Here is a 25,787-nt window from a genome sequence, read left to right on the forward strand (position 1 = left end):
TTGGAGAAGACTAAGCATGGTGCCCTATGATATTATACTCATGATACGGCTTTTGGAGGAAAGTGTTACTGACTCTCACTACATGGGCTCTTTTGTGGGTCAGTGCAATCAAGTTAATTGAGAAAGGCTACTTACAATATCAGAGTATGGGATAGTGTCAAAGACCTTTGCTAGGACAAAACAGAAGCTGTACACTGCTGTGCTTCAATTAGTCTTGAAAAAATCTACTAGGTTCAGCAGACATGACCTGCCCTTCACAAAGTCAAAATTATTATGGCAAGGGATTGTAGACTACCCATGTCATTATTTATGACATCTGTTATAATCTGCTTCATCACTTTGCAGATAATACTGTTAACACAGAGTCTGCAGTTCCCAGTAAGTGCTGGAAATATGGAGTGCTATTGTGACTGGTCTCTGACCTTTAGGCACATGTCCAATGGAGAGTATAAGCTTAAACAGGCTGATGAATGGTCAGACTGCATTTAATGTTCATTAGTAGACAGCCATGTATATTGCTGAGTCTGTGCAGCTAGAATTTTTGTTTGAGAGGGCATTTAGGATCTGTTCCCAGGTGAATTTGGAGGAAAGCAGGAACAATTTTTAATGGGAGGTAAGCAGAGAGGAGAGACTGAAGTGAAGTTCAAACTAAATTTACCTACAAGTATTTTAGCAATATCTGTTGGACCTGAAAAGGTAGTACCATTAGAAGAGCTTGCTGTACTATTGAATATTGTTTTGAAAATTCCTAACAATAAAAAAGGCTTTATAATTATCTTTGGCAGAGGTTGCAATATTCAATTCATGCTTTACCCTTAGAAGATTTAAGTTTATTACTTGTGGCTAGAGTTTTTTTTCTTTTTTATATGTTTTGTTCATAGCAGGATTCAACCATTTGGGTCTATTTCTAAATTTTACCATCACATTCATGGTAGGTGGGGACAGATGCCAGTATGCAGATAGAAATTTATAGTGTAATCTATAGCTTTGGTGACTGAATCCCCAAGGAGGTACAGTTCTTAAATTTCATGATGTTCATAGATACAAAGGTATATACTAGGCTAACCATCACCAGAGCCTTTATAAGCCTAGCCATGTAACATGGCTGTCTATTTGGAGGGTATGTAGTTAGGAGGTTGCTAAAGGTTTAGTGGGGGAGGTATGTTAGGGAATACTTACTGTCGGTATCCGAGATATGGGGGCCAGACCAGGGGTGAATTTTTGATTTCTCATCCAGTGGTCAAGGCTATATTTGAATATGTTTAAGGATGGACTAGGCTTTACATGGATAGGAAGCCTGTTCCAGAGTATGGGCATCCTTTGAGACACATCTGTCTCATCGGAATGCTCTATTTATATCACAAGCACAGTCTAAATCCTTGGAGCTAGTGTTTCTGGTACTATTCAGTATTCATATTTAAAAAGCATACATCATCTCTCAGTAACCTGTAGCAGACTGAGTACAGAGATAAGGCTTTAAAGTGATCTGTATAAGACAATGTGTTAATATTCTGCCTTCTCGGTGTGGAATCTTTGTGGGTATTCCAACTGTTGCATGTGACTGGTCATGTACAAGCTGAAGGGGGCATTTATACTTAATGATGGGTCTGATAAAGACTAAGTGGTACTATAACTTCCTTGGTCCTGGATGCCATACCCTTACTTATAAGTTGGGTGACATAGAATGAATTTCTTACTACCTTGGCTATGTGTTGGTCAAAGGCTAGATTACTGTCAACATATGTTCCCAGATCCCTAACTGAGTCAACTCTTAGGTGTGTCTTATTCATGGAGTAATTAACTTGGGTGGAATTTTTCCCCAAAAGGCATAATGCATTTATTGGCACAGAGTTTTAATTTGTGGTTTTGACACCAGTCATTTGTCTGTGTTACACCGTCTTGCAGGATATTATTGTCATGGGAGGAGTGTATGATAGCTCCTAGTTTGTAGTTGCCTGCAAATTTGGTGAGCCAGAGGCCTTTAACATTAGCCTTTACCTCCAAGAAAGTAGATGCCAAACAGGAGTCGGCCCAGCACTGAGTCACGAGGTACTCCACTGGTGATCGGTCTCTTGGTGGAGGTGGTCTCAGAAATCCTGACTTTTTGGGTCATACCTCTGAGCCAGCTGGCAATCCAGCAAGTTATGTAGGGATTTATGCCTAGTTCAGTGAGTTTGTCAATAGCTGTTTGAGGTATTTTATTGAACACCTTAGCCAGGTCCAGGTAGGAAGTATGTACCGATTTCCCCACATCCATTGCCTTGGTGTCCCTCTCAAAGAAGTCTACCATGTTAAGGAGGCCTGACCTTCCTTTGACAAAAGGAAACTGGGATGGGATGAGTGTCTGCAGGTTGCCAACGTCTTTGTTGATTATTTCCATGATCATTTGTTCCATGGCTTGCATATTAAACTAGTCAAACTAATGGGTCTGTAGCTTCTGTAGTCAGCTGATAGTTCATCCTTGTGAAAAGGAATAACCATTGCAGACCTCTACCACATGGTACGTAGCCTGTTTTCAGGCTGCAGTTGAAAAGTGACTCAAGTGATCCTGGTAGGTTATGTTTCCAGCTATTTAGGAGACAACCAGGGATATTGTCTGGGCCCACTGAGACTGTTTTTGGTCTTGAGTGCAGCCATGACCTGCTCCCTGGTAATAGTTGGGGGCGTATGCTAGTAGAGATTTCATGAGGGAGGGAGGGAGAGACTGGGAGTGAAGTTAGAGCTGAATTTGTCAGCCAGCAAAGTTGCTATGTTACTGTGTTCAGTGAAGGTGGTATCATTTACCACTAGTTCAGCACATTGCTGTGTGTTACCTTTATGGTTTGGGACATAGTCTGTTAGGCTAAATAAGGCCTTCTACAGCTATCCTGACTTTGTAATTGGGTGTGTTGTATTTAATTACTCCTCTTAGTTTCCTGTTTAGTGTAATTAGTTAGCTTTTGTCATTATAAGAGTTTCTGCTTCTTATTTTGGCCATTGTTATATATCCTGTTATGGCTAGAATTCCACCAGTGTGGTTTGTTTGGGGCTTAATTCTGGTAGGTACAGTAGCCTCTGTGCAGCCATTTAAATGGCTGTACAATGATGCTGTGAAAAAGTCACCAGTGAGGACGTGACACAGGAAGGTGGGGGGGTAATGCCCTCTCCCATACTGGTGAGTACTAGGTCCAGTATGTCTGAACCTCCAGATGGAGTGTGAACTATCTGTTCAAGGGTATTTGTGTTAACAAAGTCCAGGAAACATTGTGCCTGCAAGCTTCAGGCAGTGTATGTTTCCTAGTCTATAGAGGTGTAGATGAAATTTCCCATGAATAGGGTATTTGGCTGTATGATGAGTTTGTCCAGCAAGTCTAAGTATGAGTTATGGATTTCTTGGGCATAGATGGTGGCCTATAGCTTTGCTGGGATATGGTAAGGGACTTTAGCTGAGGTGATTTGCACATGGATGAAATTCAGGGCATCATCTTATTTAACCAACCTAGAGTTATACCTGTTGCTAATACAGATCGAGACACCTCCACCTTTAGTCCCTGTCTCTGTGGCTGATGGTCTAAATCTGTAAAAGTCACTGAAGCCTTGCACTGCTGGGGTACGTTCAGTGGCTTTAAACCATGTCTCAATAACGTCACAAATGTCTGTATTCTCCAGAGGGAATACAGCTTGCAGGGTATGGGGTTTCTTATTAAGGCTCCTAACACTGAGCAGTAACACCTTTAGGTCCATTTGGGTTTTATTTGTTAAGCTGGTAGTTTTTGTCAATTTGGCTTTGCCTAAAAAAGGCTCCAAGGGGGTGGATAAAGTTTTAGCCAATATCTGGAAGCCCAGTGGGGACAAGTGCAGACCATCCTTGAGAAAGCAATATTGTCTGTTAACCATGTCCAACCATGGTGACAAGTATTGAATTCCCTTGGAATGACTGGAACTAAGCCAATTGTTAGAGTCAATCATTTTTTGTTCATACTGTGGCATCAACTTGGTGAAGGTAGAATGCTGCCAAGGGTGCCCACAGGTAGGTGCAAGGGGGTGCACTTGCACCTCTTCTGGATTTTCTTAAATCATCTGTGATGATTTGTTTAAAACAAAAAATGTACTGGCAAAAAAAGTACATTTTTCCATTTCAACTTAGCCTTTTTTTCTTCTGTGAAACCTGCATCGTTCAGAGGAGATGTTATTGGAGGTTGCAGTCACATGATGCATATGACAACCCTTAATTCCTCCTTAAACTGCATCTCCATCTCCGACCGTTAACTGTTGCATAGTTTGGATGACAGTGGCAGCAGACAGAGTGGTATCCTGAACGAAGATTTTTGTGACCAGAAAGAGCTCAGTTAAGATTTTGTCGTGTGGTGGTGTGCAGCACATAGTTGTGAAACTGTAGAACTGAAGGTACGTTAATGTTGATCACAGACAAGGAGTCAGAGACAAGAAAGAAGCTCCTGGGGTAATTTTTGTTTCTACATTGAATGGCAGCTTCCATCTTGGTGTCAAAATGTGAAAGCGGCGCACTTGAGACTGGGTGTCAGTAGTGTGTGTGTGCGTGTGTGTGTGTGTGTGTGTGTGTGTGTGTGTGTGTGTGTGTGTGTGTGTGTGTGTGTGTGTGTGTGTTGGGGTGCATTTTGAGAGGTTATGTTTTGATTCAAGTAGGATGAATGGATAAACTTAATCGTTTCGCTTAGTTATATGAGTAAGAGGGTGAAAAGCTTGTAAATGTTTTACAACAAGATCAGATTGGCAGTGGCTAAGACAGTAAATGCATCTGCGTCAAGCCCATTTGGGTTTAATGTTCCTTTAATAAGGGTCTGTTGTGTTGTATAGCAGATAGAAGGAACTACATAAAATGGACAATATTCTACAACCACTGAGCATTAACCATCATAGCACTGGCTTTTTTATGAAGGAAATATGTATAATAAGGAAGACAGAGGCTAAATCTAAGGACAAAACAGCATTGCTCCTAAACCATAGCAGTTGAGAGGTATGCATAGGGGTTTACATAACATATGAACCTTATTAACAGAGTACATCACTCACTGCCACAGAGTACGTTTCTCCCAGATATTAGAGCACACAGGCACACACAACAGGATTGGGGCACAGAGATGCTCCATCAGTGACAGTTTTTCTGTACTATTCTAAGTCTTCCATTTTAAGGCTAAATGGTCGTTAAGTGTACTAAAATTGATGACTCATACTCATTACATTTAAAACATCGAAAAGTAGGAGTTAGTATGGGTATATTACTGAAGTATGTTCACCTGTAAACTCAAAGCCCCAGCTACAGCAAGGGTCTTGTGGAAAAGCATTTTTTTCATGCATTGTTTTAGTATGTAACTTGTATAACAGCACTGCTCCATTCTGGCCAATAAATATTTCTGTATTTACATGAGGGAAATTCAGTATTACCCACTGCCTAAGCTGGCTTATTCCTAGACAATAAGTTGTAATATGCTTTAGAAGTGCACTTGATATCCTATGATGAGTGTTGAAATGTTGTAATATCTTAAATAACAAGCATCTTCCTGTATCATTCTGGAAGTTAAGTTTTTTGCAGTTTGCTGTATGGCTCACAGCTGTGACTAAAATTCTGATGGAATGCTGCCCCCTTTTAAGGTCAGCTTTTTAATGATCATTTGCAATATAAACATAGAAGATGACAATATTAGGTAGGTAGTCACAATGAGCAAAGTCTTGGACAAAATGTATAAAATTGTTGTTGCTCTTGTGTAGCCACAATTATTTTAACTACAAATGGTACTTTCATTTGGTTCCCTAGGGACATTATTAGCTTAATTAGCTTGCTTAAACCTTCAGTTTATGAGTGAAGTTTGAGGAGAATTAGACCCTAGACAATTTAAAGCTTGTTGGCACATCTCAGCCTTACCCTCCTGTAAGTTTCCCCTAGTATCTAGTGCCCTCCCCATTCCCAATCCCATCCCATCGCCCGTACTGCAGACAGTCCCTGAGGCTAACAGCTTCTCCGCCGCATCCACAATGCGATGCCCAACTGCCTGGCTTTACTATTTAAGTTTAACTTACTTCACAGGTTATTAGGAACCAGACAAGCAGTGGTATAGGAGGAGAACAGTAGTGCATGCTCCCAGGTCTCCACCAGGAAGAGAGAACTTGAATTTGGCTGTTGCATCCTCCTCCCCCCTTTTTCTCTTGAAAGACCCTTTCACATTCAAGATGCTAATCAAGCTTCATTATCTAATTTGCCTTCCAGGCTGAATAACTGAAATGGGAGGAAGGGTAACAATTTGACAATATCATGTCAAAGCTTATGTGTATGCATACATCTGACTTGGTGCATCTTTAAGCATCAAGCAAATAGCAGCAGTAACTTGCCTTTCTTGCTCAGTGAATGCATTTTTAGGATGTGGCACTTTAACTGCTTTCTCCCATTGTTTATTTACCTTCAGGTAATCTGATATGACCAACTCCAGCCTCTTTCCAATTTTTTTGTCATAATTATTTCCACACCAATTGTATAAATGTCCTGGTGTTTACCCATATATCTTTATTGTGATGTTTTCTGCACTATTTCAACAAAATGCTATTACTTACTGCACTTCGGGGGGAGCTACTACTTATAGTGGGACATCAGTCCTTCCCATTGATACGAGGTAATTGTCTACCATTACTAATGCAAGATTTTGGGGACTGCAATCATAGATTGTGTGTGTGTGTGTGTGTGTGTGTGTGTGTGTGTGTGTGTGTGTGTGTGTGTGTGTGTGTGTGTGTGTGTGTGTGTGTGTGAAGTGCATCTTCAAGGAACTGTGAGCATTAAACAAAGAGAAGTTTACTGCTGCTCATGCTAAGTCTGCTTAAAATGTGCAACTGTTTTGTTTAGCAAATGGTATCACTGTTGTGGCATAGAATTTTAAAGTGGTGTTAGTAGCACAGCAGGTAACATACTTGCATCTTGATATAGAGTGTTGTAGCTATTATTCCCACAGCATGTAAATTTGTATTTTAAGGGGGTGGGGTACTGCAGTCCTTAGTATGTACTCCTTTGGATGAGACTCCTAGTAACTATGAACCTCTCTTTTAGCTTGTCACCCATTCCCTATTGCAATATACCAGCTTACCATTTCTTTCAATGTAACATAGGCAATTCTTCAAGGGCAACAGACACTGAATTTGTAAATGAAACACAAATATAAGTTGTTTTCTAGCAACAACCTCTTCATTAGTTTCAGATCTTTGTAATGTGGAATTATGCAGATGACTTTTACTTCTGCAGAGATTGTGCATTTTGACCGATATTGGTGGATTGTAATGACAAACGTTTGAGTGGCCTTTTATGGTTGAAATGTTCTGAAATGGGCAGTTTGTCATTACTGGTTCATATGTTTTTTTCATTGCTTACTGAAAAAATGTTCAAAACTATAAATTTAAAACTACTCTAAGAAGTGGTGCTGTATTATACAAGGGATATAATTTAATTATTACATATTATAATTAATACAATCAGGAAGGTGAATCACAGAACTTTTGCATGGTCCTAAAAATGTGTGAAAGAGGGCCTATGATTTGAAAACAGCCCAAAGATAAACTTAACCAGCCACTGCCGAGATGCATTCTCTTTGAATGTGGGTTTCAATGCTGTTTCTGTGAATGTGAGTTTCAAAGGCAGAGAAGTTTTAATGCTGTCTGTTTTCATTGAATAACTGAAATGGAAGGAAGGGTAAAAATTTGACACAACATCAACAGAATGCTATTATTTACAGCACTTCGGGGGGAGCTACTACTTATAGTGGGATATCACTCCTTCCCCTTGATATGAGGTAATTGTCTACCATTACTAATGCAAGATTTTGGGGACTGTGTAAGCAAACTTCACGTTACTTAAGACCGAGGTGGAAAGTTTCAAAGCCCCCATGCTGAAGGATAACACTGTCCAAGCTGCAAAATCCTTTACTAATGCATTCTACGGGCAGCTACAAGAATGCATAGATCGTGCCATCCCAGGCAAAACCAAGACTCACTCCTCCAAGAAAAGGAAACCAGTCTGGTGGACTCCTGCCATAAACAAGCTATACAACAGAAGGAGGAAAGTAGTACAGAAAAGAGTAAAATCCCAAGAAGGAAAGACATCCCTGATCAGTATCAGCAAGAAACTACGATCCCTCATAAAATCATCCAAGGCGAGCTTTGAAAGAAAAATTGCCAAGGACTCCAAAAATAACCACAAGGCATTCTTTAGCTATGTCAAGAGTCTAAGTGGCAATGCTCAGATGATCTGCTCGGAGTTAGTGCAGAATGGCACAAAATACACTGAACCGACTGATATCGCCAACATCATGGCAGACAGGATCAGCGCAAACTTCACCCCCCTCCCACCCCCAAAAGGGCCCATAACTATACCAGAAGAATGTAGAGTCCCTGAAATCACAGACACTCAGGTTAAAACAGCCCTCTCCAAAGCCAAAAACACAGCATCAGTGGGACCGGACGGTGTCCTAGGCTGCATCCTACACGAGCTCAAAGATGAACTAACCCCTCACCTAAACACACTGTTCAAACTCAGCCTCTCCACAGGCTACATATCCATAGAGTGGTGCACAGCAATGGTTATTCCACTCCACAAAGGTAGAGCCACAACAGACCCCGGGAACTATCGCCCTATAAGCCTGACTAGCTTGGTCTGCAAGGCTATGGAGCACATCATCATGGAACTCATTAACAGAGACATTGGGAACATCCAAACATTGCACCCTACCTAGTTTGGCTTTGTTAAGGGCAGATCATGCCTCCTAAACCTGGTGGACTTTGAGACAGTTACCAAGGCTATAGACAAGGGAAAGGTGGTACACACAGCCTACCTAGACCAAGCTAAGGCCTTCAACACCATTCCCCATTCTGGTATTATAGACAAGCTCACCAGCCTGAACATAAACCCCTATGTCACAAGATGGGTTGCCAACTGGCTCACGGACAGAACCCACATGGTGAGAGTTGTGGGAGCTAGGTCCGACTCTAAACCGGTTACAAGTGGCATTCCCCAGGGCTCAGTCCTAGGACCCCTTCTGTTCGGCATATACTTCTCAGAGGTACAGGCAAGCACAGGAGGACTATGGCTGACCAAGTTCGCAGACTACTGCAAACTAGGGGCTATAATTGACTCTCCGGCTGACACAGACATCCTCCAAAAGGGTCTCACTGAGACGGATACCTGGTGTCAAAATCAAGGCCTCAAGCTAAATGCCAAAAAGTGCATAGTCATCCCCTTTGGAAAAAACAAAGTACCCACAAACTACCACATAGGTGGTAGTCCCCTAAATACAGAAGACGTAATAAGGGCTCTGGGGACTCAAGTAGATATTAATCTCACCTTTGATAATCACATTGCCAAAGTGGTTAGAAAATCCTTCTACATGGCCCACCTAATCACAAAAGGGTTTGCATCTAGATCAAAAGAGGTCATTGTGCCCCTCTACTCATCACTCATCAGACCCATCTTAGAGTACAATGCTCCATTTGGGATGTACCTTACAAGACACCTGCAACAGCTGGAAAGACCACAGATGTACCTCACAAAGAGGATCAATGGCCTCAAACAGATCCCCTATGCAGCTTGACTGAAGAAACTGCAGTTGTACTCGGTTGCATACTGCCTACTCAGAGGTGATCTCTGCCTGACATACAAGGCCATGTCCAACCCAGAATTGATGGACATGCTCCACCTAAAGAAAACCTTATCCCCTTGAGCCACATGCTCTAGGGATCTAAACCTCACCACAACAATAAATAGGACGTGCTGGAGTAATAGATTCCTGTCCCAGAGACTTCCCATGCTTTGGAACAAGATCCAAATTTACATTAGGCAGAGCTCCTTGCTAACACTCTTCAAAAGAAACCTTGACGAGTAGATGGGAAACAGAAAGTTTACCTCGGGGATCACTTCAGTGGCTCTGCTGGACAGAGGCACAGGGAACTAATCTAAGGGGGTGGCAAAAGCCAACACATTCTGGCTAGGCTTATAAATGCCTTCAGGCAGATAGCCTAGTACCCACCTATGAACCTATAAACCTATTACATCTTGCAGCTGACTGAGATCTGCAGTAGCAATGAGCAAAAATATACAACTTTAGACACCGCTATGCATCTGGTAATTTTCATATGACCCAGAGGTTTTGAATAGGAGAAAAAAACTTACCACAGTGTCAGAAATTAAGGCATATTTTGACTGATGTTAGTTCAAAGGAAATGAGTGCAAAAACAGCTAGGGACAACTTAGGGCAGGATCCTGGGAGCCATACAAAAGGCCATAGCACAATGGAAGGTGTCTTGGAGTCTGTAATAAAAATCATAGATGTTCAGAAGCAAGGATTTCAGCAGAATTACTAGACGTCAGCATGATGTACATAGGCAAAGATGTCTCATGATCACACTGCTGATATGCTCAAGTTTACGGACAGATGTAAAAAACTGGTTGGGCAATGTGATCCAAATGGTAACAATTTTTCTCCTGGTAATGCCATTAGTTTTCACTGGATGAATTCTAGGAAATGAGAAATCTTGGCAGACCCTGCTTGTTCATCCTGTGGGAATGCTAATGGCAGAGGATGTTTAGCATCTGTGTATCCCCTCCATTGACAAAGACTTTGGGGCAGACTGGCCACATAGCATACCCACTAGATGCTGGCAAGGTGCTATGCAGGTAGTACTGTGGCACTGTATCCCTTCACTGCATGCTTGTACAGCACTGTATGCCTTTATGCATGCTTGTACAGCACTGAATGCCTTTATGCATGCTTGTACAGCACTGTATGCCTTCACGCATGCTTGTACAGCACTGTATGCCTTCACGCATGCTTGTACAGCACTGTATGCCTCCACGCATGCTTGTACAGCACTGTATGCCTCCACGCATGCTTGTACAGCACTGTATGACTTCATGCATGCTTGTATAGCAATGTATGACTTCATGCATGCTTGTATAGCAATGTATGCCTTCATGCATGCTTGTACATCAATGTATGCTTCATGCATGTTTGTACATCAGCTAGAGAACTGTTTAGCATTATAAAGCTTAAAAATAAAATCCCTTTCATTATTCTTAGGCCAAAAATGATGGCCTACTGTCACTGTCTTACTCATGTCAGTTAAGGTCTGGTGTGGACATGGATGGTAGAGTGAGCTGGGACCTTCGAGGCATGCAGGCATAATATTGATAACTGATATGAAATAAAGCATCTCCGTCGGGTGGGATAAAATGTAAGGTGGCCACAGATGTCTTTTATTTTTCTTGGAAAAAGGCTATAGAGGTAATCTGCTATATTAGCTCTTCCAAGTGGGGATATGATCAATAGGCGCTCTTAGCTAATGTCCTGCAAAAGAAATATGGAGGGTGCATGCCTGGAAATGTATAACACTGTGATAGCATCCTTCTGGCAGAGGAAAATAAAACTCAGGGTAGGGCATGACAGTTCCTCCTTGAGAGATTCTCATTCCAATGACCCACTAAGCTAGATATCAGAGCAGACATCATACCTATCAGCCACCTTTCCCCACAACTTCACTAGGAGAACTCTGAATAAGTTGTGGAATGTACTGTTTGGTTAAATGAAGGGAAGAATCGCTTCAAGGGAAGGACTAGGTGTAGCCCTTAGAAGGCCATAAAATGAGGTATGAGATATGAGGACTCTGTGGGTTTGATAGTCTCCAATGAGCGACATCCTGACAGGTAAAACAGCAACTATCCATTTACAACTTGCTAGCATACTATTCATATAACAATCTTTCATCCAGAAGGGTGCTACCTGAGACAGTTTTTCCTTTATAATTCCCCAATATTGCAATCTGAGTTATCCCCGAGAAGTGGCTCATATGAGTTCCTATCAGTAAAGAACTCAGAATCGGACATCATTTTTGTCCCAGTCAAGAGTTAACACACTTTAAGAGTTCAAGAATTCTGAAGCCCAGAGAAAATCCTTCAGTGCAATAACAGCAACTCAACTAGAAAGACAGAGTCATGTAAAATCTTTTGCAGCACACTTTTGTATAAGATCCAAAGGAGCTATAAGGCATTATAGCTACATCATTTTTTGCTTCTTTTTCTTATTTTAAATAACATTTCTGCAAAAGAATGGAGATTTGGCTTTAAGTATAATTTAATGTTTCTTATTCTGATAACTTTAATCAAGCCAGTGACGGATCGGTTCTACAGTACATGTATTTTATTATCATAGCTGGCTGTTTAAAGTTGAATTTGCTAATATTCCACATCACTAATTTCTGATAAATGTATGGCATCAGTCTATATATATATAAGCAGAACCAACATGCTATCTGATAAATGATGGCAACTGTTGATTTGGTAGCCACCCTATGCTTATGACATACCCTCATGCCTTTTACCCACCCCTAATTTAATTTCTACCCAATGTTTTCTTTAAACTGCATACTGTTTTACATGCTGCCACTTCCTGAAACAGGATGTTCCATTTGCCAGCAAGCCTTTCTGCACAGAAAAATTTCCTGATGTCTTATCTGAGATTGTGACATATTTCCTACATTCATTAATTCATTCAGCATCCTTATATGAATTGTGCTTATTCACGTGAAGGATTTGGGGGTCGTTTTCATGATCCCTCTCCCGTCTAAAGAATAGTTACCAAAATCAGTCTTTCTTCACAGATATTATTTGCCAGTCTCCTGATCATTTTTGCCACTTCATGCTTAGTTGCTTAATATTCATGTCAAACGTTGCAGAGGACATGCTGAGATTGAAAGCATTTACAGCAAAGACAAGCTTAATTAGGAATAAACACAAACAAGCTGTCGTTATCTCTAATCATCAAGCATACGTGCTGAGTTTTAGTTGCTTGCAGTTATTAATATTTCTTTCAGCACCTGTCATTTTGTCGTCGTTTCACATATCAGTGCATCCTATGACAGCCTCATTCACCCTCTACTGAATGACAGCCTCATGCAGTGTTACTCTGCTGACCCTGGGGAAGAGTTATTCCCAGCAGTGTGACCCACCTGTACAGGATCCCTGAGCATGGCTTCAGTTCTTGACAGCACTGGATGGGTTATTATGGTTTGAAGTTCCACTACCCCATACTGGTTTATTTATCACTTGTTGTACCACTGCCTCAAATTAATGTCTAACATTTTTTCTTTTCATTCTTCAAGTTTTTCTGTGCTATAAGATCATTATTTTCCTTGGCTGTTCTGACACTGTCCTTTCATATCTAAGACAAAGGCTCTCCATGAGGTAGTTTTTGTGCATTTGTGGTATATTTCCAGCATTGACACAATGTTGCACATTTAATTTAATTTCTGTCCACATTAAGACTATTTCTGTTTTTTACCTTTAATAGTAAATAATGAAACAGCAAAAATGTACAACCTGTTGTTGTACTGTCAATGAGTTCTGATAAAATATGATTCAAAAATCAAAGCTTTCATCTGCAACAACTGGGAAGGCCGCAGAAATACCTCACTAAAAGAATCACAGGCCTAAAGCAGATGTCTTACACTGACCACCTTAAAAAACTCCAGCTATACTCTGTTGCGTATGTCTACTCAGAGGCAATCTCTGCTTAACATGCAAGGCCATGTCAAACCCAGAGCTGTTGGACATGCTACACTTGAAGAAATCCCAATCCCTCAGAGCCACATGCTCCAGGGATCTAAACCTTGTCATCACAATAAACAAAACACACTGGAGGGATAGGTTCCTGACCCAGAGACTCCCCAGACTCTGGAATAGACTGCCCATACATGTCAAGCAGCGCGCCTTGTTGGTCCTCTTCAAAAGGAACCTTGACGATTGGATGGGATAAAGGAAATTCACCCCGGGGATCACGTCAGTCACCCTGCTAGTCAGGAGTCCAGGTAAGTAAATAGTGTGGGAAGAAATAGACAGGGAATTGTTATTGCTAGGCTTGTATAGGCTCTAGGACCGATAGCCTAGTACAAACCTATGAAGCTATGAACCTTTCAGTTCATGTTGTTTTCAGAAGTGCAATGTACCAGAAAGAAAATTTTAAGCAAAATGCATATCTATATTATATACATTTCATTTAAAACACACACACAAGCATCCTTAAATACTGAAGATATAATTTGCTGATGTGGTTTCTAGAGTCTAAGCAGGGGCTGTTTTTTAACATGATAGCTACAAAGTTCATTTCAGAGATTAGGCTTTCCATTAGCTAATTTGCATGTCTGGGTTTTCAGAACAAAAATATAACCCATTGTCATGTCCAGTATGAGGTCTATATTCCAAATGAATTGTGAGGAGCACTTGTGCCACACTGTGTGCAAATTACTAACTAGTTTATTAGCCTTAACACACACACACCTACACTTATATATATATATAGTCTTGCATATCAGACAGCTCTTAGAAGCCCGTCTCTGCAACCTTAACCATCACAGTTGGCACACTTTTTATTTCATGTGAAACTACTAGCTGTGACAAATCTGGCTGGTGTGCATCCTGGATCTTTCACTTTGAGGTATTTGTGTTTTACAATATATACAACTTACCATCTTCTCCGTGAATAACAAATTCTTGGTTTAGCTGTTTTACCAAGAATTTCATTGTCAAGCTATGGACTTTCTTGGAACTTTTGTATTCTTCGTCTCCAGTCAGTAAAACTAGTAGTCTTTTCCAGTTTGTGTCATAGCAACATTTCTGCCTCCTCCGATTTCTTTACAGCATTTCCTTTCCTTTAATTTTCTGGCATTAGTAGTAAGCACTTAGGTAATGCATTTTCCATCCTTCTGCCTTTTAACAGCAGAGCCTGTGAGAGTGAGTTGGGTATACAGACTCTATACTCACCAGACTGGACATACACATGGAGACCGATAGCTGCTTGTCCAATGCCAAGACCAATGATGTCACAAGGGCCCTAAGGTCCTTTAAACCAGATAAATATGACTACAACGTAGAGGGGGCCCAAGCATGAGTGAATGACCTGAGGTATTCCATCCAGAGGGACAGGCAGGGAGTTATGATGAAACTTACTATGGATGTGTCGCTGACACTAGTCTTGAATGGTACCTTACCTTCAAGCATGATGCCAGAATACCAAGACAAATAATTGTTTTTATCAATTGGTTAAGTTGTTTATGTCATTCTAAGGTGATCCAGTATGTGTCAGTCTGGGATGAGATGACAGATAGGACTTCCTGTTTCACCAAGGATAGCTTATAACTGTCATACCAAGGCTTCCACATTTTGGCTAAAGCCATTCCTGTCTTCCTAGTTCCTATTTTAGGCATAAAACCCTGTTGGACATTCTAACATAGCAAATGCAAATTCAAATGTGGGCAACATCACAGTGGCACTACGCAATGCTAGGAGTCTAAACAAAAAGATGCTAGAGCCTGAGGCTCTCCTGCATCTCAGACACATTCATACCTGTGTAATTACTGAGACAGTTTCAGTGCTATGACAATATCTTCCCTCTGTGCCAGGTTTTAGAGCTTATCATGCCTTTAGGCCCTCAGGTAACTTCAGGGAAGTATATGTATTTGTCAGAAATACCATCATCTACTGCATGTCAGACTACTGATGGCCCTAATGTAGGATTCCTAGACAGCCAAATCATCTTTAACAACTCCCACTATTACTTCATTACTACCTATAGATACCCATACATTTCTACAAGGATCATGGAAATTACCTTAGCACCATGGAAGGGTTACATATTAAACCAAATACCTTCCTTATAGGGAACTTCAAATATCCAAGCATTGACTGCCTCACTTTTACCTCTAAAAATAAATATGTACAGAAATTCTTAGACATTGTTAATAGCAATGTGCCACAGCAAAGTTTAGAATTCTCCACTATAGGTTTTCATATTTATCAACCTGACTCCTCTTTGTACCCCACCCACATAATCCTTAGTTAAATCTGACAGATTAGTTGTCTTCTCTGTTAACCTAGTGGTACCACCCTACCATGACATTAAACTGCCTTTAGGGACGTCTACATGTCAGACCTACATCAACAGGAAGATGATCTAGATGAAATTCACAGCATTCCCAACAAATGCACTCAAATGAGAAGGTTGTTGCATTCACCTCTGAATTTATCAGTATCTAAACTAATACACACCAAAAAAATGAATACCTGTTTGTATAAATATAATGGTAATTCATGAATATCTGTGTCTGATGGGACTCCCACAGTGATTAGCTACATAACAAAAGGAAAATAACGAAAAGCTGTAATAAATCTCAAACTGTACTACCTCAAGACTGAATAAATTTCAAACCGTACTACCTCAAGATTTAATAAATCTCAAACCGTACTACCTCAAGATTGAATTAAGAGCACTGTTAGAAAATGTAAGATGGTGGATGAGTTTGCTGCAAATACCAAAGAAAAATTCAAATCTTTCTTCAGTTATATTAGAAATTAGGAAATAATGTCGAACAGTGTACTGAGCTTATCCATAATATCACACATTTGATCACAAGGACATAACATTACCTCATTTTCCCTCATTATTGGCAACACTATCCCTGATAATTTAGCTTCTACAGAAATCATTTTGAAACAAGTCTTAAAAACTTGTCAAATGCTACAAGTCATACTTCATGAGACCAAAGACCATGTCTGACTTCATTCTCATTGGTGCCACATATGTACACTATCTGAATAAACTGTTCAGTTTCAGCTTATCCAGGATTGTGTTAGATGTCTGGAAAACAGACATTGCAACTCCTCTACACATAGTGGTAATTATGGACCCATCAACCTCACTGGCCTTACATGCAAAAGTCATAGAATGTATCATAGCAGATCTCAGTTATGATAACACAGGATACTTAACTGACCTAGACCCCAACCAGCTCAGTTTTCAGAAGAACGGGCCCTGTCTTCTGAATCTAGTAAGTTTATTTCAAAAGGTTACAGAGGCTGTGGACAATGGTCACTTCATGTATACTACTTATCTTGACCTGGTCAAGTCTTTTGATACTATCCCCCTTGCTAGTATTATTGAAAAATCAGACAATAATAATTCAGATTGGCTACCTACCACATCCCAAGTTGTTAAACCTGTTGGTACCCTTTGTCAACATAAAATTATAACTAGTGGGGAGCCACAGGAATCAGTGCTGGCCCATCTCCTGTTTGGCATTAATATTGCAGATATCCCAATGTAATATCCCAGAAGTGTGGGTGCCTAGGTTTGCTGATGACTGCAGTTTGGACACTGCAGTTTGCTCATCCTCTGATACTAAACTGTTCCAACAAGGGCTGGAATATTCACATACCTCAAAATAATGCAGAAAAGTGCAGCACAATAGTGGATGGCAAAAAAGCTGTTCCCACCTCATATGTTATAAATTGCACTGCTCTTTGGAATATCCCCAGTTTAGTCATAAGAGACCTGAGTACTTATATGAATAACTCTCTCTCATTCAGTTATCATGCTTCCACCGCACTCAGGAAATCCTTCTAGGTGGCTAAGTTGATTTCCAAGAAAATATTTTCAAGACTCAAAGATGGTATCCTTCCACTGTACTTGTCACTTTTCAAACCAATCAAATAAGCCCCCTTTTAGTATGCACAAATATAAGTATATCACTCAAATGGAAAGGCCCCAATGATTTGTAACCAAGAAGAAAAATCTTTAAATTGTTCATCTATCCCAAGAGATTAGCTCAACTCTCCTTATATGCATAAGCCTACCAGCTATCCAAGGTGATCTCGGTTTCACTTTTCGAGCCATGAAAGACCCCGTCCTATTTGGTCTCCTATTTCTTCTTAAAACATTGACTTTAAAAACATCTGTGCTAGGGACGTAGATCTACACCAACAAATAAATAAAACTCACTTACACAACAGGTTCCCCCTAACTGTATGCATTCCAAGCCTATGGAATAAGCTACCACTACACATCAAGCAAAATACTATTTTATCTACCATTAAAGCTAATCTTGAGGAATGGGCTTGGCATAATGGTTGAGGTCTTCACCACATAGATACAAGGTATAGGGTTTGATTCTGACCCTAAGTTATTGGCTAGGCTTATAATGGCCCTTCAGGGCAGTTTGCCTAGTATAGTCCTTTAAACATATGGATGGGTAAACAAATTTACACCAGGGTATCATGCATGGCTCTGCTCAGTTTGAGAGGTGGGCACCATTAAGTAATTATAAAAGATACAAAAACTTTTAAGTGTGTCTACTTAAAAGTATAAATAGACAGGCAAATTATGATTTGTCACTGCTTGCTTAGTACTGTTCCTATGTCATTGTGTCCCTACATTTCCGTGTTATAGGCCAAAAACAGTAGATAATTCATTTTATTGTTATTATTTTTTTTTTTTGCTTTTTTTCTATATGAGAATGAAACTTTAGGGATTGATCAAGCCAAATTACAAGGCATTTTAATTAGGTAGTTTCAGTTTTGGCAATAAATCAGGTCTTTAATAGTTAAAGTCTTAGGGATCTTTGCAAGATTTTGGTATGTTTCAAACTGCACTAATTTCTAGTAGCAGTTTATTATTGTTTAACAAATTGCTTAGACAGTACAGGTCATTTTGGATTTGTATTTTGGAGCATTGAGGGCTTTACTCAAACATGACCATGCTAACTACATAGTTAAGGTAGGTCATTAAGGCATTTATTAATGTAAACTGACTAAGGAGCAGGGGCAAGGATAGAGTCATTAAGGCGTTTATTAATGTAAACTGACTAAGGAGGAGGGGCAAGGATAGAGTCATTAAGGCGTTTATTAATGTAACCTGACTAAGGAACAGGGGCAAGGATAGAGTCATTAAGGCGTTTATAAATGTAAACTGACTAAGGAGCAGGGGCAAGGATAGAGTCATTAAGGCGTTTATTAATGTAAACTGACTAAGGAGCAGGGGCAAGGATAAAGTCATTAAGGCGTTTATTAATGTAACCTGACTAAGGAGCAGGGGCAAGGATAGAGTCATTAAGGCGTTTATTAATGTAAACTGACTAAGAAGCAGGGGCAAGGATAGAGTCATTAAGACGTTTATTAATGTGAACTGACTAAGGAGCAGGGGCAAGGATAGAGTCATTAAGGCGTTTATTAATGTAAACTGACTAAGGAGCAGGGGCAAGGATAGAGTCATTAAGGCGTTTATTAATGTAAACTGACTAAGGAGCAGGGGCAAGGATAGAGTCATTAAGGCATTTATTAATGTAAACTGACTAAGGCGCAGGGGCAAGGATAGAGTCATTAAAGTGTTTATTAATGTAAACTGACTAAGGAGCAGGGGCAAGGATAGAGTCATTAAGGCGTTTATTAATGTAAACTGACTAAGGAGCAGGGGCAAGGATAGAGTCATTAATATTAATGTAACCTGACTAAGGAGCAGGGGCAAGGATAGAGTCATTAAGGCGTTTATTAATGTAAACTGACTAAGGAGCAGGGGCAAGGATAGAGTCATTAAGACGTTTATTAATGTAAACTGACTAAGGAGCAGGGGCAAGGATAGAGTCATTAAGGCGTTTATTAATGTAAACTGACTAAGGAGCAGGGGCAAGGATAGAGTCATTAAAGTTTATTAATGTAAACTGACTAAGGAGCAGGGGCAAGGATAGAGTCATTAAGGCATTTATTAATGTAAACTGACTAAGGCAGGGGCAAGGATAGAGTCATTAAAGTGTTTATTAATGTAAACTGACTAAGGAGCAGGGGCAAGGATAGAGTCATTAAGGCGTTTATTAATGTAAACTGACTAAGGAGCAGGGCAAGGATAGAGTCATTCATTAATGTAACCTGACTAAGGAGCAGGGGCAAGGATAGAGTCATTTTATTAATGTAAACTGACTAAGGAGCAGGGGCAAGGATAGAGTCATTAAGACGTTTATTAATGTAAACTGACTAAGGAGCAGGGGCAAGGATAAAGTCATTAAGGCATTTATTAATGTAAACTGACTAAGGAGCAGATAGAGTCATTAAGGCGTTTATTAATGTAAACTGACTAAGGAGCAGGGGCAAGGATAGAGTCATTAAGGCATTTATTAATGTAAACTGACTAAGGAGCAGGGGCAAGGATAGAGTCATTAAGACGTTTATTAATGTAAACTGACTAAGGAGCAGGGGCAAGGATAGAGTCATTATTAATGTAAACTGACTAAGGAGCAGGGGCAAGGATAGAGTCATTAATTAATGTAACCAGACTAAGGAGCAGGGGCAAGGATAGAGTCATTAAGGCATTTATTAATGTAAACTGACTAAGGAGCAGGAGCAAGGATAGAGTCATTAAGACATTTATTAATGTAAACTGACTAAGGAGCAGGGGCAAGGATAGAGTCATTATTAATGTAAACTGACTAAGGAGCAGGGGCAAGGATAGAGTCATTAAGGCGTTTATTAATGTAACCTGACTAAGGAGCAGGGGCAAGGATAGAGTCATTAAGGCGTTTATTAATGTGAACTGACTAAGGAGCAGGGGCAAAGATAGAAACCCAATGGATGCCTTTGAGTAGTGGAGAGTCAGGTGTGATGGAGGACCCACTCATGACTTTGACGAGTCTGTTTGTGAGAAAGTGTTGAAATAAAGTGGAGGATTCTAGGCTAGAGCCTATATGTACCATGTGGTTCATTAAAAGGGAGCAGTCAACTAGGTCAAAAGCTTTTGTTGAAATATTTCAAAAGAGATCCAGTTAGGTAAGGAGGCGAGAGAGCGAGTAATGTCAGAGCTCAATTTATCAGCCAGTCAGTTGGTTACATCTTCAGCCTCAGTGCAGGTAACATCATTCACGATCAGTTCATTGCATTGTTGCATTGTGCTTTTGAGATTACGAACATAACTAAAAAAGTCCTTGTGATTTGTCTTTGGCTAGGGTAGCTATTTTAGCCTCAAACTTGTTTTGGTGGATTGTAGCCAAATTTGTTTTCCTCGTATTGTTAAACATGTTGACAGTCTGATTCTACCATGTGGGTTTGTTTCTGGGTTTGCCCTGTGCTTTTACCTACAGGGTACACCTGGATCTATGCAGCTGTTTACATGCTGGTATAGTGTGATGGTAAATTTAAAACTTGCCAGTGTATCACTTAAGTGAAGACAGTTTGTCGTTTAGAAATTTCTAACGGTACCTTGGGTTTTAATTTTATTTTGAAGACGATGACTTTATGGTCAGATCTAACAAGTAATGAAAATGCACAAGGTATGGTTTAAGATGCCCCTGTATCAGTGAGAACAAGATCCAAGATGCTAATATTTTAAGGAAAACAGGATGTACTGATAAATGTATTTTTAAATCTATAATAGACCCTTTAAAGGTCCTATATTTTAAAATATATGTGTTACAAATGTCACATTTTTCAATGAATGTATCGCTATATTTATGATATCATCTTCTTAATAAATTTGTGTTTCTTAAAGAGGCACAAAGAAGAGTGAGACAATTATATTAACACATCAAGCAACCTCTTTCTATATGCCTACAAGTGAGTATTAAAATACTTTATCCAGCCCCAATAATTTATTAGATCCAGATGAAAGGCTAATGTAATGATCATTTGTATAGGCTGTGTCATAAAACATATGTTGGCCAATAAAATAAATTACATCATTTGTGTGTTGCAGAGTTTCAGTGAAATGTAAGTACACTTCGGAGTTAAGGTGCTTTTCAAAGGGAGAACAGTGCACCTTTATGGGATGCCCGCTATCTTCTTTATAAAACATTTTACTTACTGTGGCAGTAGCCATCTTATAGCATACCGGCCAGATAAAAACTGCAGCTGTCTTTATCCAAATTCTAAGGGATAAATAAGGGAAATAAGAAAAAAAAAGGTTATACAAGCTAATAACATGTCAAAAAATATTCACAATAATATGACACAAGGTGAAATTATGACTCACATTCTCTGTAAAGTGAAGAAAGGCAAAAGCAAATGGCTTAATAAAAGACAAAGTTTCAAAAGAGAGCAAGACAGTTTAAAGAAGAAATCATCATTCACTGTCCATGCTATCCTCTCACATATCACTGGTGTGCATTTACAAGTCAAACACTAAAGTCTGATCTTTTTGAAATCTTCCTTGACCATTAACATTTAAACAAAGCATGCACCATAACAAAACTAAATAAAAAATAAGTGCAGTTTTAAAAACATCATTCTATTTCAAATAGTATATTTAGGAACTGCTGAGGCAAAATCCTACTTTTCTGAAATAGTCTGCACTTGTGATTATGATAAGACATGCACAGGGCTCTATCCAAGACTCACACTGGCACATTTCTTTTTATATGCAAATAAACTCTGAACATGCCACTGCATTAGAACTCTTTTGCAGCACTACTGAAGCTTAAGATATCACTTATCATGCTGATAGCAGGAATTTCTTATGATAGGTTGCTAAGCAATGCAAACTGCCAACTTAAGATGAATATTAAGATGAACTGAACAGATTGTGTAGTCACAGGATGTAGATGTTTGATTAACAACTGAAAAAATATCAGCTTAACATCAGAACTAAAGCTTATGACAGCCTATAGTAGGGTATTTTCTTTTGTGAAATCTATGTCATACATAAAACAAGATGAGATGTGTTGAATTTCTGTTCTGTACCGTTGCATTTTAGGGTTCCTTGCCAAAGACGTACACAAACCCACTTAAAGTGTGACATTTAGAACTTGAGAGTGAAGGGGTTGTCACTATAAAGTAACATATAGCTGAATCCCACTATAAGGTAACATAGTTTACCATCAAAGCAGAAAAAATACTGATGCAGACTACTGTACTGCTTTCCTGCTTACTAATATAAATATCTTTATTGTGCTAATATGAGCAAGTCAAATACTGTTGCATTCAACTAAAGTACAGGAAAGTAAAGATAACTGAAGATTTATTAAAGAATATGGCTATTTTAGGGTAGCCTACAATTCTACATGACTATTATACTGATGAAATGAAAGAAAGCCCTAGGCAGTAAGAGTTTTTAACTATATTGACCATATTTTAAGGAAAGGATTGCTTTATTAAATGTACCACAGATAGATTGAGTAGTTTTGGTTAGTGGTGGTCGCATTGCATTTGTTTTTTACCTGCTCTAACTCTCCTGACCGTCCTTTTAAGGACGCAGGAGAAAATACTTTTACTTTGTGTTTATTGATTGAGATATTAACATCTCTGGGAGAGGGGGGGCATGTGTAATAGGAGCAGTAGCAGCAGCAGGAGTACAAATAGTCTGCCTTATGAGCAAACACAAGAGAACAAACACGTCCTGCATCTATGACAAAAAATGTAAATATGTGTTATAGAGGTTCGGCATGTTGGACAGTAGGGGTCAGATTAACACATCTGTTTTACTGAATGCAAGTAAATGCTTATTTTAAAATCAACTAAATCTAATTTTAATTAATAAAGGAAAGATATACTGATTGTTGTAGTGTACTGTTTTAATAAGTTATTTGTACTATTAGAACGCTAGCATCAAAATGAATCAGATGGATGAATTTTGCCTCTTACAAAGGGATATTTAAATAAATGTATTGTGTTTGATGTATGGTGTAGGTACTGTGAGTTTTAATAAAAGTAATGAGTATTGTCTTAATTGCATGGAAAGGGAAATGTTAAGAGAAAAGTAATTTTCCCAAATATTACAATTAAAAAAAGAAAACTCAGCAATTCAGGCAGTATCTACTTATAGTTCTAAATTAACCCAAGCACATAAAAATATATTGATTGGGATGGACCTTTAAATTGTACTTAATCTACTCAAATTGCATACGATTAAGAAATACTCCTAGCAGGGTTCAATTTGATGTACACCCCAGAAATGATAGCCTATACAGCAAAAGTGGATGCAAGTTTTCAAGTAGATGAAATGTATGATACTGGGCTAACTTCAGACTTACTACAACAAGAATTTGTTTTAAGTCAGGATAATACTGTATAATTTATTTTTTTTTTGGTTTGTGATTAATGGCACTGTTAAATAATCTATTGATATCTCTACACTAGCAAAAAATGGTGCAGTATTGCACAACAAGCATTTATAGAGTGGGATTGAAGAGTTACTAGTAAAAGAAGAAATCATTCAATATAATAATCTAGTCATCAAGGAGCACTAGGGAAATAAAGTAGATGACTAATTCTGGTAACTTTACTCCATGTTCTCTAGATCTCAGTAAATCTAAAAAACAGAAGTGAATTTTGATATTAGTGATTCACTGCTAAGTTTGAGAAGTATTATTCCTAGAGTACAAAGAGTTAGTGACAGTATCTTCTTGAGGAGATGCAAGATGTGTGACATAAGGGATGGCATTAGGAGAATGTGTAATGGTGGACTGACATGCAATGTTTTTATCATAGCAGATGGCTGCAGTGATGTTACATGGACAAATGATGATTCTACGAGGTTATAGGAGAGATGATGGATTCTGGTAAAGCTCATGACTTTATATTAGCCTTTAGTGATATCATTCCAGCTCCCCATTTTCAAGGATCTACAAGTTTGCAGTCAAGATCCTTTACAAATTTTATAAGTGGCAAATCTTTAAGAAATTCAAAGAATTTTTGATAAGCCTACTTATTATGATAAGGATAAGTTATACTTGAGTCACTTGGAAAAAGTTATTGGAGCCCATCTAACTAAATTGATTAAGGCTTTTTATGGTTGATTCAGTTTAAATAGTATTAAATTGAGATGTTTATTGATAAATGCCCTTAATTTAAATAATAAACTTGCCAAATTTGAGGCCAGTATGCAAATGATTTGACTGATGCACTGTTTATTACTGAAATTTGGTTTAGTGCTAATAACTAATAACCATCTTGGAGATACAGGACATCATATTTTTTAGATCTAATCAGATAGGCAAGGATGCATTCCTACATTTAAAAAAAGGTCTTCACATTGATTTTTCCAATAAGACTAGTGAATTTACAACAATAAAAATGTTGCTAAGGGTTGCAGCTGTGATATAGCTCTTTTTATCACCAATCAAATATTAGAAATGAAGCTGTTAAGTTCTTTCAATATATCAGTAAAAGTTTTGAGAATAAATTTGACATTATAGCAGGGGATACAAATGCTCCTAATATAGATTGGATAGCACACACTGCATCAAGTACACTAATAAACTACTAAATAAGTTTACATGAAGTAATAATGTCTTAGATGTTGTATGGATAAATCAAAGATTGAAGTTAAAGGCTTGCAGTGCTGGACAACAGCTAGTGAGATCTGATCCCTTGTCTTTCAGGTTGTGATATCTAGTTTTATATCCACTAAACAAAGAGGGTCTGTAAGGAAAGTTTATCAGATTTTGAATCAATAAATGCTGATATTTATAGAATTGGAATACTAGTTTTGAAAATCAGACTGTTCAGAAAAGATGGGAACTTTTTTATATTTATGTTAATGATTTAATAGAATTTTATGTTCCTATAGAGTTAAAAATCAATGAATGGGTCATGTTGTCAACCATGGCAGAATATTAAGCTAAGATGAAAAGTAAGAATAGGATGTGGAGGTATTATAAAGCACACCCATCAGTTATCAACAAAATAAAATATAGTTTTAGAAAAGTATATTTAAAGCTAATAAATGAAATATCAAATTACAAATTAAAGTTAGATACTAAATTGACAATGATAAGAGTTTATTCAAACGTGGGTAACTATGGGCTTGATGATAATCTAGAATATTGTTAAAAGATTAAAGCAAATAAGCATTTAATCAACAAACTGAAGAAAATGTAACAAATAAATGCTTAAAGTAAATGGATTCCACCAAGAAGAATCACATAGGTGAAAATAAAATCGACCCTTTATTGCACAACGATTTAGCGCTTTCATCCACTGGAATGTGGACTTCATC

Source organism: Protopterus annectens, chromosome 1.part1 (assembly GCF_019279795.1).
Source record: "Protopterus annectens isolate FY-2018-M chromosome 1.part1, PAN1.0, whole genome shotgun sequence".
In the NCBI taxonomy this organism is placed as follows: Eukaryota; Metazoa; Chordata; order Ceratodontiformes; family Protopteridae; genus Protopterus; species Protopterus annectens.